The sequence below is a fragment of the Suricata suricatta genome, chromosome 4 (genome assembly GCF_006229205.1).
Source record: "Suricata suricatta isolate VVHF042 chromosome 4, meerkat_22Aug2017_6uvM2_HiC, whole genome shotgun sequence".
Lineage (NCBI taxonomy): Eukaryota > Metazoa > Chordata > Mammalia > Carnivora > Herpestidae > Suricata > Suricata suricatta.
The window spans coordinates 140,428,331-140,446,176 of NC_043703.1; the positions used below are offsets into that span (position 1 = coordinate 140,428,331).

General features: G+C 38.6%; 1 long non-coding RNA gene across 1 annotated transcript in view; it reads left to right on the forward strand.

Annotated features, from left to right (window-relative positions):
• The window catches only part of LOC115290190, a 34,054-nt gene that overhangs the window by 8,953 nt on the left and 7,255 nt on the right, over positions 1-17,846 (forward strand). The window contains exons 3-4 of the long non-coding RNA XR_003908008.1: positions 4,772-4,869; positions 14,076-14,157. This is a non-coding gene — a long non-coding RNA (uncharacterized LOC115290190). The remainder of the gene's footprint in view (positions 1-4,771; positions 4,870-14,075; positions 14,158-17,846) is intronic.

Genomic DNA, 17,846 nt, shown 5'->3' on the forward strand with positions numbered 1-17,846 from the left:
CCTGGGCTGATATCAACAGTTGGACACAACCTACTGAACCACCTAGGTGCCCTGAGGAGAGATTAATTTTGACTGGGATCATCTAGAGAGGCCCTAGAGCAGAGATGCCATGGATCTGGACTTTGGCTGACAAATAAGACTTTAAGAGTAGACATGGAGTTTTGAGGAGGGAGGGTGAAGAAACAGCAATTATAAGGGCATGAATGCAGAGGTAGGAGAAATGGGGAGAATCCCAGAAATTGTATGGCCTTCCATGTGGCCAAAACATGGGGGATATGGAGCATTCTTCTCTCAGATAAGGTTGTAGAGGTCCTGAATCACTACTGAGTGAGATAGGCTGACTTGTTTCCTCCCACAGCCCACTTTGTGTTCTCTTTCCTGGCTTCACATTTCTTGCTGCTTTTCACATTCACTGGCCAAAATCCTGCTTTGTTTCTGTTGACAATTTGCCTCAGTGCCCTCCCAGGCCCCTTGCTGGCTCTTTCTTCCACCCTGATTCATCCCATCATTCCCAACTGCACTCAGGCTTCAGCTCCGCCAGGAATCCAAGCTGGGTTTGACAGCTTATGTCTGGGGCCCTAGAGCATCTCTCTTGTACTTTAACATGATCCTGTTTTTTCCACGAGTCTGAGTGCTTTTTATTTTTAATAAATGGCCACATTGCCAAAGTGTCTTGAAGACCCGGTATGCTGTAGTAGAAGAAAGCACTGATCAAGGAGTCAAACATTTTGAGTTCTAATTTCGAGTACTAGTTATGTGTCTTTGAGCAGCATTCCGGATGACTTCCGGGGTTGTTGTGTTGACTATGAGAGATAATACAAGTTAGTAAACAGATAGACCACCACTAGTAACTTCCTAAGTCTCACATTTAATAGCTTTTCCTTATTTCTCATCATATAATATACCTTTCTGCGTTTGGCAGGCTTATACTCACTATGGCCTCTTTTATCTTTTATATGTTCCTGTCTCTTGAATGATTTTTCTCGGTTCTCTGGTTCTTATTTTTCAACCCACTTTTCCATCCTAAGTGTTCTGCTATTAGCATTACTTACTCATTTTTCCAAATTTTTCTGGTGGCCTCTATTTCCAGTTGCTGATGAATCCTAGATCTTTATCATCCAGGCTGACCTCTCTCCTAAGCTTCACATACTTCTTTCCAATTGTATGCTCACTCTCTCCACCTATGAGTTGTCTTTTCTGCACCTTGAAACTAAAATGTCTCAAATATAACTCCTCAGATCTGCATAAATCTGGAGTTTCTCTTCCATGTTTCCATGAATGGCACTGTCCACTCTATGAGTCAAGGTAGCTAGCAATTTAGACACATCTTAAGCTCATTGTCTTCCTCAACACTGTGACAATGTGTTGGAATAGAAGGGGGCAGAAAGAGAGATGAGAGTTTGGGAGGCAAATCCTTTAGTGGGGCAAAGAATGCAAAGGGAAACAGGGAGGGGCAGGGTTGTGAGGGAAGGTGGGCGGGCGTTGGTTCTCAAAGGGCCACATAAGTCATGGTAAGGAATTTGGACTTGATCCTGGAGGCAGGAGGGATCCATCCACTGGAGGGCTTTAAGGAGGGGGCATACATGCTGTGTTTTTGGTTGTAGAACAGCCAAATTTTCTGTTTTATGACATACCTACCATAAGTGTATCTAAACAAACATAGAGAAATAGGTCTCAGAATCATTACGTGAGATGTAAGGAAAGAACACAAACCTTTCCTAATTTGATTGCAGTGTGAAGAACAGATTGTGGGGCTCCAATTTGGGTCAGAAAGAATGTTAGGACCTTAACACAGAAAGGGAAATGATGAGATGACAAGAAGATGAGGTACCAAACAGAAGTAAGGTATGGGGCAGCAGGATAAAGTTGGGTTTTCAGGTGAAGAAGAATTCTTGGCAGGATGACCACTTGGAGTGCTACTCCTCCATCTAGGGAGACGGTGAAGGGGCAGAAAAGGAGAAAGCTGTGTGGGTGTGAGAACCAGCCCACAAGAGGGAGGGCAGGTCTGGGCTCTGCCTCACCCTTCCCTACATCATGGTTGTTTATCTTGCCTGCTGAGCATATGGGAAATAAGGACACGATGAATAAAAATAATTTTGGAATGAATCACAAAGAACAGAACTTAATATTAAAAACTGGTGCCCAGCGACTGAAAGAAAGGGAGGCTTTTTTTTTTTTTTTTTTTTACAAACCATAGTTGTTAATTATTTACAAGTCCTTAATGTCTTTTTTGAGAAAGCAGTTTCGATTTCCAGCTGTTGTTCATGGCTGCAGTTACACTGGTGAGTGGTTATGAGCGAAAGTAAACAGCAGGTTATTTGATATTGCTCAAAAAGCTGTCTATGAACCATTCACTGAAGATAACAGATTCTTCCAGAGGAGTAATGTTTGTAAACTCACAGTGCTTCTCTGCTTATAAAAAAAAGTGAGAGGAGAAATGGAAAAGTCAGGAAGGAAAAGTTGGCTTGATTCTGGCGCCTCTGCTAACAAAGACTTAGAACTGTAGGAGCCAGGCCACCCTTGTGGCTTTTGGGCATAATTGGAATAAGGGAAAAGGGAAAGGTCCATTTCTTTTTCCTTGTAACCTTGGGACTGATAGAGGGAGGTGTGGTGTGGCTGAGGGTGTTAAGGTTCAGGTCAATTTCCATTAGGCTCTTTTATGTTCTGGAAGAAGTTACTGCGGGTGAAACTTAGCAATTGGTGAAATGATTGGAGAATCCACCCCTGACCCATGTAGTAAGGTGGAGGCTTTTCCATCAGTTTGGTTAAGTGACTGAATAAGCCTTTCCTTAAGAAGTCAATCTAAAACTTAGCAACTTTTCCTCATAAAAAAGAGCTCAGTGCAGACTGAACTTCATTTACAAACTCTTCAAGTTGACATATGATCCTTGTTAGCAGCGTGCATCCCGTCAAGTTTGCCTTGTCGTGTAGTTTCTGCACTGGCTTTTGAGTCTTCCAGACACCGACTCACCATTGCTTGCTGTGCTTTGCAGGTGCACTTCGAGAAATGGATCCTTACTTAGGTGGTCTAGTCAGTTCAGCAGCTGAGAATTTGTTGCATTTAAAGGCAGCATTTTCATCTTCATGTATGTGATGCAGTTGTTCAGAACTATCTTCTTAATAAACAACCGAAATTTCTGTTTATTGACATGCCCACCATAAATGTATCTAAAAAGACATAGAGAAACAGATCTCAGAATCATTAATTGACATGCCCTAGAGTAAGGAAAGAATACAAACATTTCCTGAGAGGCAGAAGACCAAGGTCATGGCTAAGTTTTAAGAGAGGATGGAATATCATTAAAAATGGGATCTCTCTGGGATTCATTTTAGAGTGTTAATATTACAGATGTGGACAAAGTGTTCCAAAGATCTAGTCATCAAAAATGGCATAGACCTAAATCCTAATGACTTTGTCTCTGAAATTCAGTTTAAAAAAAAAAATCAATGATTGTGATTAACTTTGGGAGAGCAAGCCCTCAAATATGACTTTCCTGTAGCATCTACATTTTATTGCTCAGCCATCTAAATTTGATGGATGCTTCATCTCGACCTCAGAATTGCCGTTTGTACATTTTTGTTGCTTCCCTGCCCAGGACAATAAAGTTAATGAAGAAGGAAAAACAAAAGAAAGACACCAAGGCAACAAGCCTGCTAGTTCTTGCTACTCGGTTAAGCAAGAGATCAGCAGCTGGTGCTGTTGCCTTTATGGGAAGATGGGGGGACTCAGGTGAAAATGCCCACACCAAATACACTTTTCTGAAATGAAAAGTGTGATAATTTCTTTGGTCTTGTCTTTTAAAAAATTGTTTAGCAAACAGGATGAACAAGTGTGTCACCTAGGATGACATGTAGATTAGCAAGGGGGCTTGTTTATGTTCTCTAAGCTTCTGTTGTGCAGTAAAATACAGGCCTGTCGCCCTGAGCCCTACTCTGGAAAGAACTTAACAGTGTCTTCAAATGCAGCGGGTGCTCGTGCTCATTTCAGAATACAGAACACCTCGCCTGTTGAAATCAGAGTCAGGTTGAATGTTATGTTTTGCTCTTCCAAAGACTAATCCTCACCCTCACCGGGGAACAGAAGTTTTAAGGCCTGAGGGGGACTCTGGGGCCCACAGTCACTGCTGCTGGAGTGAGTACCCCTCCAGCATGTGTCCAAGAGCCCCTTGTTCTCTCATCTTAAAACAAGCACATTGATGCAGATAATTGCTAATTTAATCCAAACAAATTTCCAAAGTCCTACTAGCTGGTGGAGGTTGTGTTTACTGCTCTAGATGGTACATAATGTCAAGATCAGGTTTTAGTCTAGTGATTTTAACCTGGCACTGAGCTCCCCAAACCAGAAAAACAAACAAAAAACCCAAACAAACTACCCATACCATTTCAAAAACAAGCTTTTATTGCTGTTTCTCCCACTTTCCCCATTGAATAATATTTTTTATTCATTTAGCCAATGAATAAAAATCAAATATACAATGTGCATTCTGCATTGTGCTAAGTGTGTAGAAAACACAGATATGTAAAGTGTGTTCTCTGCCTTTCAGGAAGTTTCCAATCAAATTGGGAAGGTGAATCATGTATTCAAATATTCACACGTACTAAAGAGTTGAGGGAGTGGTAGGGAGGAGCACGGTGGGGGGGATAGTCCTCAAGGGTCTCAGAGATTCTCCAAATGGGAGGCAGGAGCAAATGCCCTAACAGAGGTAGCAGATACCAAGGTACCGAGGGGCACAGAAGATATATTCCCTATGTCTCCAATCTCTCATTCCAGGCTCTATTTATCAGAGTGCTCACTGGATGCTACACATTGAGCTAAACAAGGTGTATCTATCTACCAACCCCCCCCCCCGCCCCGGGTCGACCTAAAAGGTAAGTGCTATTTGCTCTATCTACTCAGAGAGTTTAAATAATATACCGCAAATCATGTAGCTAATAAATATCAGTACTGGAACCTGACCGGGTTGGAGGGCCTTTCTAAAAGAGAATGACTTAGCTGTGTTCATATTCCAGGAAAAGATTTTGAAGTCAAGGCATGCTCAGAGGAGCATGGAGTAGGGCAGTAGCAAGTGCATCTTTCTTTTTGGCTAATTACATTTCATAGCGCCACACAACAAGGAACCAGAAGCGGGTGAGATTAATGGTGATACCATCTTTTGAAGATCTCATTTAGTGTTAATATGTTCCAAGAAAATAGTTTTTTAAAATTATTCCATTGAATCTCCATTAAGAATAGTATACCTTTCCTAATATGTCCCCATTCTCTAGAATGCTATAATTCCTTTGATTTCATAAAACTATATCCAGATAATGATATTAAAATTGTGGTAATTTTTAATTGAATAAATTATGTATGGTTTGAGTAAAGTAAATACTGATAGCTGGTCAATATTAGCAATCTTGCCAGTGCTATGAAAAAGCCAGAGACATGATGTGAATTTAAGATAACCAAATTTTAATTTGTGGCTTATTCCTGTAAGAATGGAAATTACTGCAGGGCGCCGGGGTGGCTCAGTTGGCTAAGTGTCTGACTTCAGCTCTTGTCATGATCTCACAGCTCATGGGTTCAAGCCCTGCATCAGGCTCTCTAATGTCAGCAGAGCCCACTTTGGATCATCTGTCTCTCTTTCTTTCTGCCCCTCCCCTGCTCATGCGCTCTCTCTCTCCTTCCTGCTCTCAAAAATCAATAAACATTTTTTAAAAATAAAAAAAGGAAATTACTGCTGTGTGTCTGAAATAAAGGAAAAAAAAATGCTCTTCCTACCCTTGGAAGATGTGGTGGCTCCCACCAGTGGTAGGTAGTGTAGACTGTCTGGTAGGTGTCAAGTGTGGCACTGGTTTGTTCTAGATGCTTGGAGTATTGTTCAGACTGTCAGGAGGTCAGACACATGGAATCCCTTGATCATTGTATTATTTTTATATTGCCATTATCATAAATTATCACAAACTTCATGGCTTAAAACAACATACATTTATTAACACAAATTTTCCTATGTTTCTGTCTTCCAGAAGAACTCTGAAATCTGTTTCACCAGCCCCAAACTAAGGTGTTGGCAGGAGTGCTCTCTGCAGAGGCTCATGGAATCAGTTTCCTTGACTTTCCAGCTTCTTGAGTGGCATTACTTGCATTCTTTGGCTCATGGTCCTTACTTCTATCTTCGAAGCCTATCATGTATCATCCTCAGATCTCTCTGTCTTTCTGTTTCTCTCTTTCTCCTTCCCACTCTGCTGACAACACATATTGCCTTCTCTCTTCTGTAGGATACAGGGGGTTACATTTAGGGCCCACCTGGATAATTCAGGATAATCTTATCTCAAGATTCATCATCACATTTGCAAAGTCTCTTTTACCATTTAAGGTAACATTCATAAATTCAAGGGATCAAGACCTGGATATCTTTGGGGCCAATATTCAACCTACTACACTTTTGAATCTTCCTTATTCCTTTTTTTTCCTTTAACACCTATAATGTGCTTATAATGTGTGCAATGCTGTGATAATTTTTAAAGACATGTAGATCAATGAGAATTTGCCCTCAAGAAACTCAGCTTAGATGGAGAAACATATATGCACATAAAATGATATGTAAAATGACTGTTATGCATGGGAATCATCAGAGAGGTTTACAAATAAGGTTTTCACAATATCACCAATTCTCAGTGAGAAACCAGGAAAGCCCTGGAAGTCTGTCTTAATGAGAATATTTTAAGTGGAACATTAGCACTGCAATAGAAAGGAGGGTGATGAGGATGGAAAGGAGTCTGAAAACTTTTACCCAAGAAACAGTTAAATATCCTACAGAGAAGAACTTGTTAGAGGATATTGATGGAAGAAGAAATGTCCTTAGGTTATATTGCATGGAAGAGAAGAACTAAGGGTAAGGGGTAGATGTAAGGTGAGGAACAGGAAAACGATCTCCACTCTCACCACTTTTATTCAACATAGTCCTGAAAGTCCTCCCCACAGCAATCAGACAACAAAAAGAAATAAAAGACATCCAAAATTTTAAGAAAGAAGTAAAACTTTGATTATTCACAGATGACATGTACTCTATAGAGAAGACTCTAAAGTTTTATAGTTCTATGAGAACTAATAAATGAATTCAGTAAAGTCACGGGACACAAAATCAATGTGCAGAAATCTGTTGCATTTTGATACACAGATTTAAAACAGCAGAAAGAGAAATTAAGAAAATAACCCCATTTACAATTGCACTGATAAGAATAATATATCTAGGAATCAACCTAGAAGGTGGAAGACCTGTATTCTGAAATCTGTAAAATATTGATGGAGGAAATTGAAGACATTGCAAAAAAATCAAAAGACATCCATGCTCATGGATTGGAAGAAATATTGTTAAAATGTCTGTACTACCAAAAGCAATCCACAGATTTAATGCAATCCCTATCAAAACACCACCAGCATTTTTCACAGAACCAGAACAAATAATCCCAAAATTTGTATGGAAACACAAAAGACCCTGAATAGCCAAAGCATTCTTGAAAAGAAAAACAAAACTAGAAGCAACACAATTCCAGATTTAAAGTTATATTACAAAGCTGTAGTAATCAAAACAGGATGCTACTGGCACAAAATAGACACATTGATCAATGTATCAGAATAGAAAACCCAGAAATGACCCCACAACTACACAGTCAATTAATCTTCAACAAAGCAGGAAAGAATATGCAATGGTAAAAAGACAGTCACTTAAACAAATGATGTTGGAAAAACTGGGTCAGATACATGCAAAAGAATGAAACTGGACCACTTTCTTACACCATACACAAAAACAAACTCAAAATGGATTAACTTAAATGTGAGCTAAAATCCTGGAAAAGAACACAGTGAGTAATTTCTCTGGCATCACCCATAACAATATTTTTCTAGGTATATCTCCTGAGATAAGGGAAACAAAAGCAAAAATAAATGATTGGGACTACTTCAAAATAAGCTTCTGCACAACACAGGAAGCAGCCAACAAAACTAAACGACAGGCCACTGAATGGAGAAGGTATTTGCAAATGACATATCTGATAAAAGGTTCCTATCCAAAGTATATAAACTCATATAACTCAATTCTAAAAAAACACACAAAAATCCCATTAAAAATGGGCAGAAGACATTCTCCAAAGAAGACATACAGATGGCCAACAGATGTATGAAAAGATGCTCAACATCACTCATCATCAGGGAAATGGAAACCAAAACCACAGTGAGATAACACCTCACACTTATCGTAATTTTAAAAATCAACAACACACACAAACAAGGAACCGTCATGCACTGTTGGTGATAATGCAAACTGGTGCAGCCAGTTTCATACTGGACAACAGTATGAAAGTTCCTCAAAAAATTAAAAATAGATTTACCACATGATCCTGTAATTTTACTACTGGGGACTTACTGTAATAATACAAAAACACTAATTTTAAAAGGTATATGCATCCGTATATTTTTTGCAGCATTATTTACAGTTGTCAAAATATAGAAGCAACCTAAATGTCCATTGATAGATAAATGGATAAGGAAGGCATGGTGTGTGTATACAATGGAATATTACTCAGCCATAAAAAGGAATGGAATCTTGCCATTTGTAACAATATGGATGGATCCAAAGAATATAATGCTAAGTGAAATGAGTCAGTCAGAGAAAAACAATTACCAGAGAGGAGGTGAATAGGGGGATGAGTGAAATAGGTGAAGAAGATGAAGAGTACACTTAATCATGATGAGGCCTGAGTAATATATAGAATTGTTGAATCACTATATTGTACACCTGGAACTAATATAACACTGTATGTTAATTATAGTGTAATTTAAAAAATGCATACATACATACATACATAATGAAAAAAGCCACAGAAAGACAGGTCACATACAAAAGAATAATAGATTGTAACCTGACAATAATGGAAGCTAGATGTAATAGAATGATATCTATAAAGTGCTGCAAGCAAGTAACTGTCCACTTTGAAATTTATATCCAGGAAAATAGTCTTTCAAACTTAAAAATGAATAAGAATTTTCAGACACAGAAAATCTGAGAACTTACCAATATATTTTCACTAATGAAATTTCTCAGGGATGTGCTCTGCATTATTTACAATAACAAAATTATGGAAGCATCCCAGGGTCCATCAATAGATGAATGGATAAAGAAGATGTAGATATATATGCACAATGGAATATTATTCAGCCATAATAAAGAATGAAATCTTACCATTTGCCATGACATGAATGGAACTAGAGAGTATAAGGCTAAGTGAAATAAATCAGTCAGAGAAAGACAAATACCATATGATTTCACTCATGTGGAATTTAAGAAGGAAAACAAAGGAAAAAAAGAGAGACAAACAGAAAAACAGACTCTTAACTATAGAGAACAATCAGATGGTTACCAGATGTGGGTGGGGGGATGGGTGAAATAGATGAAGGGGATTAAGAGTACACTGATCTTGAGGATCACTGAGTAATGTATAGAATCACTGTATTGAATCACTGTATTGTACACCTGAAACACATCTAACACTATATGTTAACTATACTAGAATTAGTTCTCTGAAAAAAAAAGTAAGAGGTAGAAATAATAGGCTAGCAGATTGGCTGCATGTAAGTAAACACTTCATCACACTCCCTCCCAAAAAAGTGCATGACCATTACTGAGAATAGATGGGAAGGACAGGATGGTTGTTTGCTAGAATTGGGGTGCAGAGCAGGTCTGTTTTTTATAGGAGTTTGGGGGGTAGACATCCTCCAAAGATTTATGAGTTATACAAACCAAGAAGATTTCAAAATAACTTGGATAACTCACATAGGAATACTAAATCAGTTATGATGTGTCATATAACGCTATGGTAACAAAAACATCACAAACCAGGCTCATTTCTTGCTCATACTACATATCCGTTTCAGGTTGACAAGGGGCTCTGTCTTACGTTGTCGCCGTTCAGGAACCCAAGCGACAGGGGCTCCATCATTTGGAATGTTGCCAGTTGCTGAAGCAAGGAAGGGAGTTCTATGGTGTCTTACACTGACAAGAAATTAAATGTTCCAGCCCCCAAATCAGTGCCTTATATTACATATGCCCCCAAGTTATTGCCCAGAACCAGTCACATGGTCAATCCTGTCATATAATTGAAGGAGGAGAACTAGAAATATAGGTAAAAAAACCAATATCCACTATAGCCTATTTTCTGGATGCTAGATACTTGGTTCACACTCCTCCCCACACAGAATGCCTCCATCGCCTCCACAAGGGAGACGCCCCCCAAACCGAGGAACTCTGAGTGAAGACTAGAGTCTCTACATGTAGTGGCTCTTGATTATGGGATTTATGAACTAAAAAGACAAGCTATCTTCTCCCTTTTCCTTAACATTGATCCTGTGTCCAGTGGTGGAACAGGGATCCAATAACCTGAATAAACGTTTCCATTCTGAAAGGGGAAAAAAATGGAAACAGTAGATACTAATCTGTAGCAATTCTGAAACTCACCTACGTAGTTATTTTTGAGAGCCCTTTATCTAAAGACATGTAGATAAATGAGGTTTGCACTTACCCTCAAGGAACTCAGTTTAGATCGGGGACATACATATAAATGATTGTAAGGCAAGAGAGGTTTAAAAATAGTGTTTTCATGGGCTGCCTGGGTGGCTCAGTCCATTAAGCCTCTGACTCCTGATTTCAGCTCAGGTCATGATCTCATGGTTCGTGGGTTTGAGCCCTGCATTGGGTCTGTGCTGATGGTGCAGAGCTTGCTTGGGATTCTCTCTCTCTCTCTCTCTGTCCCTTCCCCATTTGTGATGTTTCTCCCTCAAAATAACAAAATAAACATTAAAAAAATAGTGTTTTCATAACATCGAGGAGGATGGTTATTCTCAATGAGACACTTGGGAAGATCTTAGAGATTAGTCATGTGAAATTATTTTAAGTGGAATATTCTTAGATTAGGCCCCAGGTAGGCTCTCTAAGAGGGCTGTAGAGTCTAGTTACTGTAGCCCTTGGTCTCTCACTCAGAGAAGATTCTTCCCTTGACATTAGTCCCATTGGCCACACAAGAAATGAGCATTGGGACAGGGTGTGAACAGCCATATTGGACCACTTGCTATCTGTAGATATTTGGAGTCCAAGGGTTGTTTTAAATTTTCAACAAAGACTCTTTTAGTCCTAGCCCATGCTTCCTCAGCTATCTCAAATTTTTAGTAATCTATCAGTTCCATGTCCAAATAGGCACACTCACAGTTCTTTTTCAGAAACTGTTCTCAAATTTCTGTATTTGCTTTGTCATCCTGATCTCTCTCTTGACTTAACTGCAATTTCATGTGTCTTGATTTTATTGGACTTCAGTGGGAAACCACAGTTTTAGCACCTTTTTCCCAAGTTATTATGTCTAATTGAAAGAATTTCCTTGGTGAAACACTTTAATAGGATTTTGTTGTTGTTGTTGGAGATGACTTAATTCACTCACATGGTGTTAACTCTCCATATAATAGCTCTTGATTTGATTTTTTCTTTAAGCCCTATTTTGATTAAGTTTTGGATCTTAAATGTATCTTTACTGTTGGAGGTGGGAAGCAGTAGCCTTCTCCAATCCGCTGCAGTTTGTAAGCAAACAAATGCCAAATCTTTTATGAGCTAATTTCTTTGTAATTTTTGCCAAATGCAGCAATTAACATACACAATTCTTGTCCTGTTTTCCAATTGTGTATACAAGTTCACTGAGTACATGATTGCCTCCCAACTTGCTGTTAGCTACAGTTTTACCAAATGGTTTACCACTAGATAACTTGAATTTCCATCTCTCCAGCCTCCAGTATCCATTTCCTCACTTCCCATTGTGTGATTTTTTTTTAGCCAAGGCTACAGATTTTAGATTATTAGTTACCAATATCCCTGACTGCTTCTGTTATCAATATCTGTACCAATCATAATAGATTATGTTACTGCAATAAACAATCCCTAGTCTCTGTGACTTAAATTGATAAAGATTCATTTCTTGCTCTAGCAAAGTTCATTGTGGTTGGGAACCCCTCCAAAACATTTGTCTTCCATATGATGGTTTAGCATTTTACCTCCATGTCAACATTTGCTTCTTTGATTATTCTCAACAGTGGGACAACAGGGGAGACTGTTGAGCCTCAGCAATGAAAAGCTTCCCTGTGGAATTAAAATGTGTGACTTCTAATTTCTTTGACTAGAGTAAGCCACTCTAACCTCAAGGAACTCAAGGAAAGTCAATTCTCCAAAAGGCCTGAAAGAAAAAGAATTAGACAGCCCTGATATCTGCCACAGATATTAACCTTTTATTTTGTCTGGTAAGAACATTAAACACATGTATTCACACACACACACACACACACACACACACCATCGCTTTTTAACCATTGTGTACAAAATCACCTGTGGAAAACTCAGCATGATTTGTTTTTCCATGCTCAAGGACTGAAATCACATTTTATTCAGCGTCCCTGACAGTGGGATTCTTGGTTATAATCTTCCAAGGACACATTCACATGTGATTTGGAAAGCAAAAGAAAAACAAAAGCGGTTACTACACCTATGCCTGGTGAGCAGAGAGTGGGCTTTGTGAACGGCAGGTACGTTCTTGTGGCCCCCTGAAAATCACTCACTTGATGCGCTAGACACCTGAGATCGCTGACGATTGCTTCCTGGGATTCCTATATGGTCAGTACTATGGACATTTCTACCTTTGTGAATGTAGCCTCTAACTCTGAGATGTATCCCTTCTTGCTTGAAATATCTATAGGGGCTTTTCTGACTGATTAAGTATATGATGGTAAGAAACACACCCTCACATATGGAGATCAGACCTGGTTATGTTTGAAGCAGTAATGACTTCATCCACTGGAGAAACAGAGACATTGGCATATAGTTGCAAAACCGCTACTTAAATTATCAGCTGTAGTTGTCTATAATAAAGTGCCTGTTGAAGACGAGGTTTTGGGGGCCAAGTGCTGCTTCAATAAAGTATTAAAATGGATATGAAGACCACGAGGACTATGGAGTGGGATAACTACTTGTGACTGCATTGAAGAACATTTAAAAAGAAAACCTCAAGACTTCAAATTTCTTGGCTCAAAGTATAGTCAGAAAATCAAAGAGCTTTTATGACTGCCTTAAAAGAACTTTTTATCTCTTGTAGTCATAGCCATCATTAATGTATCAAAAAGATAATACTCAGAATTTGATACCATGGATTGCAGAATTAAAGCAAATTTGGATTCCGGGCTCACCAGATGTTTTTGTAAAAGTTGGGGCATTGATAGGAAAGAATGGAATTCTAATCACTGAAATAGAGACATCCAGGTGGATTTTAGTTTCTGGTGATCTGGTTTCTTGTAATAACCTCCATTGCTTGAAGTTTCTGTAAAGACCTCAGTTATAGTTATTTCACAGGGATGCTTATTCATCTCAAGACTCATCCTAACACCTTTTATTATTCCAGACCCATAATAAGAGTTAGATCATCAAAGATTCCAGGGGATAGGTAAAAATGTCTGACATTACAGGAGAATTATAAGGTTTTACCAATTTATTTCAGCCTGCAGGAGGAATGCAGCCTTATTGAAACTTGATTTCAGATAGCCCTGCAAAAACACATTTTCAGACTTCTGACCTCCAGAAGTGTGATATGACAAATTTGTGTTAAGCCATTAGGTTTGTGGTAATTTGTTACAGCAGTGATAGGAAATGAATACAATGACCTACTAAAATTAAAAAAATTTTTAATATTTATTTATTTTTGAGAGAGACAGAGAGAGGGAGAGACAGAGAGACAGTGACAGAGAGACACAGAGAGAAAGGTAGGGGGAGGGGCAGAGAGAAAGGAAGACACAGAATCTGAAGCAGGCTCTAGGCTCTGAGTTGTCCTCAAAGAGCCCGACTCTGTGAGGCTCAAACTCATGAACTGTGAATCCATGATCTGAGCTGAAATCAAGTAACCGACTGAGCCACCTAGGTGTCCTCTAGTTTCTTTTTAACATGTATCATCAAAACAATTGTAGTTCTGGTGAACAGAGAAATAATGAGTAGTCACAATATATCACTTAATTTAAGATCTAGGCCAACTCTCAGAGGAGCCCCTTGAATGAAATGAAGAACATGTCCTTTTGAGGAAGGATCCTGAACACATCCTCAAGTATGTACTTTAAGTATTTCCCTGAGCTTTTCCTTAAAACTGGAAAATGGAAAATACTTAAGCTTTTCATGGGTTTTTGTACAGTAACTCTGAAGTGTCACTAATCCCTGATGACCAAAAAGGCTACTGTGTTGTTAGAGTAGGATTTACAGATGTCAGGTGATAAAAAATAGTTTTCACCTGAGTCCTTCTCACAGTGGGTATTAGTGTATTAGTTTTCTATGCTGTGTGACAAATAACCACAAACTTAGTGGCTTAAAACGACAACCATTTATTAGCTCACATTTGTATAGATCAACTGTGTATGCTTGACTGGGATCTCAGTTTAGGGTTTTACAAGGTCAAAGGTATCATGTGGGCTAGACTCTTATTTGAAGGCTCTATGGATAAGCCCACTGCAAAATTCATCAGATTTTTAGCAGAATTCAGTTCCTTATTCTTGTAGGACTGAGATTTCAGTCCTTCCTGTATTTTGGCCAGAGAGGTTCTCCTCTGAGAGAAGTTGCCTGGATTCCTTTGCATGTGACCATCCCTTTCCATATTCAAATCCAGAAATGGCACATCGAGTTCTTCTCACACATTAAGTCTCTCTGACTTTTCCTTATGCCGCCAGCTGGACAAAGTGCTCTCTGGCTTTAAGGACTCATGTGATTGGTTTAGGCTCAGCCAGATAATATTCTTATCTTAAAGCCAACTCTACCATATAACTAAGATAACCATGAATGAGAACCCGTCAAATCCACAGGTTCTGGTGATTAGAGTGGGACATCTTTGGGGGACCATTTTCAAAATTCTGCCTATAATACTGGGCCAAGTGGATCTATGAACCCACTCAGCAATTATTTTCTGTTTCATAGTTGGAATAAATATTCTTGGCTACTGGAAGAATCCCAACAATGGGTGTCTGACTTAAGCAAGGATTCTATTATTGCAGGAAAGGCCAATTAGAAGTTTTTAGGGATATGGTAGAAAATAGTGCCAATTTCAGTCTTTTGTGCCAGGTATAGGGCTTTTATTTTTATTTTTATTTTTAAATTTTACCATATTTATTTTTTACTATTTATTTAAATTCAACTTATTTATCATACAGTGTACTATTGTTTTCAGGATTAGAACCCAGCAATTCATCACTTAACATATAACACAAAGTGCTCATCCCAACAAGTGCCCTCCTTATTCCCATCACCCATTTAGCCCATCCCCACCTTTCTTCCCTCCAGGAACCCTCAGTTTGTTCTCTGTATTTAAGAGTCACCTATGGTTTTCCTCCCTCTCTGTTTTTATCTTATTTTTCCTTTCCTCCCACTATGTTCATCTTTTTGTTTCTTAAATTCCACATATAAGTGAAATCATATGTCAGTCTTTCTTTGACAGACTTAGTTTGCTTAGCATAATACACTCTAGTGCCATCCATTGTTGCAAATGGCTAGATTCCATTCTTTTTGATCACCTGGTAATATTCCATTGTATACATATGCACAACATCTTCTGCTTCCATTCATCAGTCGATGGACATTTGGGCTCTTTCCATAATTTGGCTATTGTTGATAGTGCTGCTATAAACATTGGGGTGCATGTTCCCCTTCGAATCAGGATTTTTGTATCCTTTGGATAAATAGTGCAACTGCTGGGTCATAGGGTAGTTCTATTTTTAATATTTTAAAGAACCTCAAAAATGTTTTTCCAGAGTGGGTGCACTGGTTTGCATTTTCTCCATGTCCTCACCAACATCTGTTGTTTCTTGAGTTGTTAATTTTAGCCATCCTGACAAGTGTGAGGTGGTATTTCATTGTTGTTTTGATTTGTATTTCCCTGATGAGGAGTGATGTTGAGTATCTTTTCATGTGTCTGTTAGCCACCTGCATATCTTCTTTGGAAAAGTTTCTATTAGTGTCTTCTGCCCATTTTCTCACTGGATTATTTGTTTTTGGGTGTTGAGTTTAGTAACTTCTTTATAGATTTTGGATACTAACCCTTTATCTACCATGTTATTTGTAAATATCTTCTCCCATTCTGTTGGCTGCCTTTTAGTTTTGTTGACTGTTTCCCTCACTGTGCAGAAGCTTTCTATCTTGATGAGGTCCCAGTAGTTCATTTTTGCTTTGTTTCCCTTGCCTCCAGAGACATGTCTAGCAAGAAGTTGCGGTGGCTGAGGTCAGTGAGGTTTTTGCCTCTTTTCTCCTCTAGGATTTTGATGACTTCCTGTCTTACATTTAGATCTTTCATTCATGTTGAGTTTATTTTTGTGTATGGTTTAAGAAAGTGGTCCAGGTTCATACTTCTGTTACCGTCTAGTTTTCCTAACACCTTTTGCTGAAGAGATTGTCTTTTTCCCATTGGATATTCTTTCCTGCTTTGTCAAAGATTAGTTGGCCATACATTTGTAGGTCCATTTCTGGGTTTTATATTCTGTTCCACTGGATTTTGTGTCTGGTGGTTTTTTTTTTTTTTTTTTTTTTTGCCACTGCCACACTGCTTTGATGATTAAGGCTTTGTACTATAGCTTGGAGTCTGGAATTATGATGCCTCCAGCTTTGGTTTTCATTTTCAACATTACTTTGGGTATTCAGGGTCTTTTCTGGTTCCATGCAAATTTTAGAATTGCTTATTGTAGCTTTGTGAAGAATGCTGATGTTATTTTTAAAAGGATTGCATTGAATGTGTAGATTGCTTTGGGTAGTATCGACATTTTAACAATATTGTTCTTCCAGTGCATGAGCATGGAATGTTCTTCCATATCTTTGTGTCCTCTTCAATTTCAGTTTCTTTCATAAACTTTCTATAGTTTCCAGTGTATAGATCTTTTAACTCTTTGGTTAGGTTTATTCCTAGGTATCTTATTGGTTTTGGTGCAATTATAAATGGGATCAATTCCTTGATTTCTCTTTTTGCTGCTTCATTATTGGTGTATAGAAATGCAACAGGGGCGCCTGGGTGGCTCAGTTGGTTAAGCTTCTGACTTCAGCTTACGTCATGATCTCACACCTTATGGGTTCAAGTCCTGCATCAGACTTTACACTGACAGCTCAGAGCCTGGAGTCTGCTTTGGATTCTGTGTGTGTGTGTCTCTCTCTCTGCCCCTCCCTGTTTCTCTCTCTCTCTCAAAATAAATAAGACATTAAAAAAAAAAGAAATGCAACAGATTTCTGTACGTTGATTTTATATCCTGTGGTTTTGCTGAATTCATGTATCAGTTTTTGGTATACAACTTTTAATCTGGGATACACTTTATTCTCTAAATCAACAGAAAAGAATACAAAAAATAGATAATTATTTTGTCTTTTTTATGTTTTGGGACAATAGTATAACTGTATTGTTTTTTTTTAAATTTTTATTTGAGAGAGAGATAAAGAGAGTAAGGGAGAGGGGCAGAGAATGGGAGAGAGAGAGAGAGAGAGAGAGAGAGAGAGAGAGAGAGAGAGAGAGAGAGAATCCCAAGCAGGCTCTATGCTCAGCATAGATGTGGGGCTCAATCCTGAGCTGAGCCAAAATCAAGAGTTGGATGCTCAACTGACTGAGCCACCTAGGTGCTTCTACCTTTATTGTTTTGCTCATGTGCCATGTCAACTGTCAAAATTGAGTCTACAGAGACCGTGGACATTTCAATTTTCTATAGAATATCATGCTCTCCACTATGCTGATAACATGGTGTGGATGGGCTACCATCAACTAGCAAATATCCTAGGTGC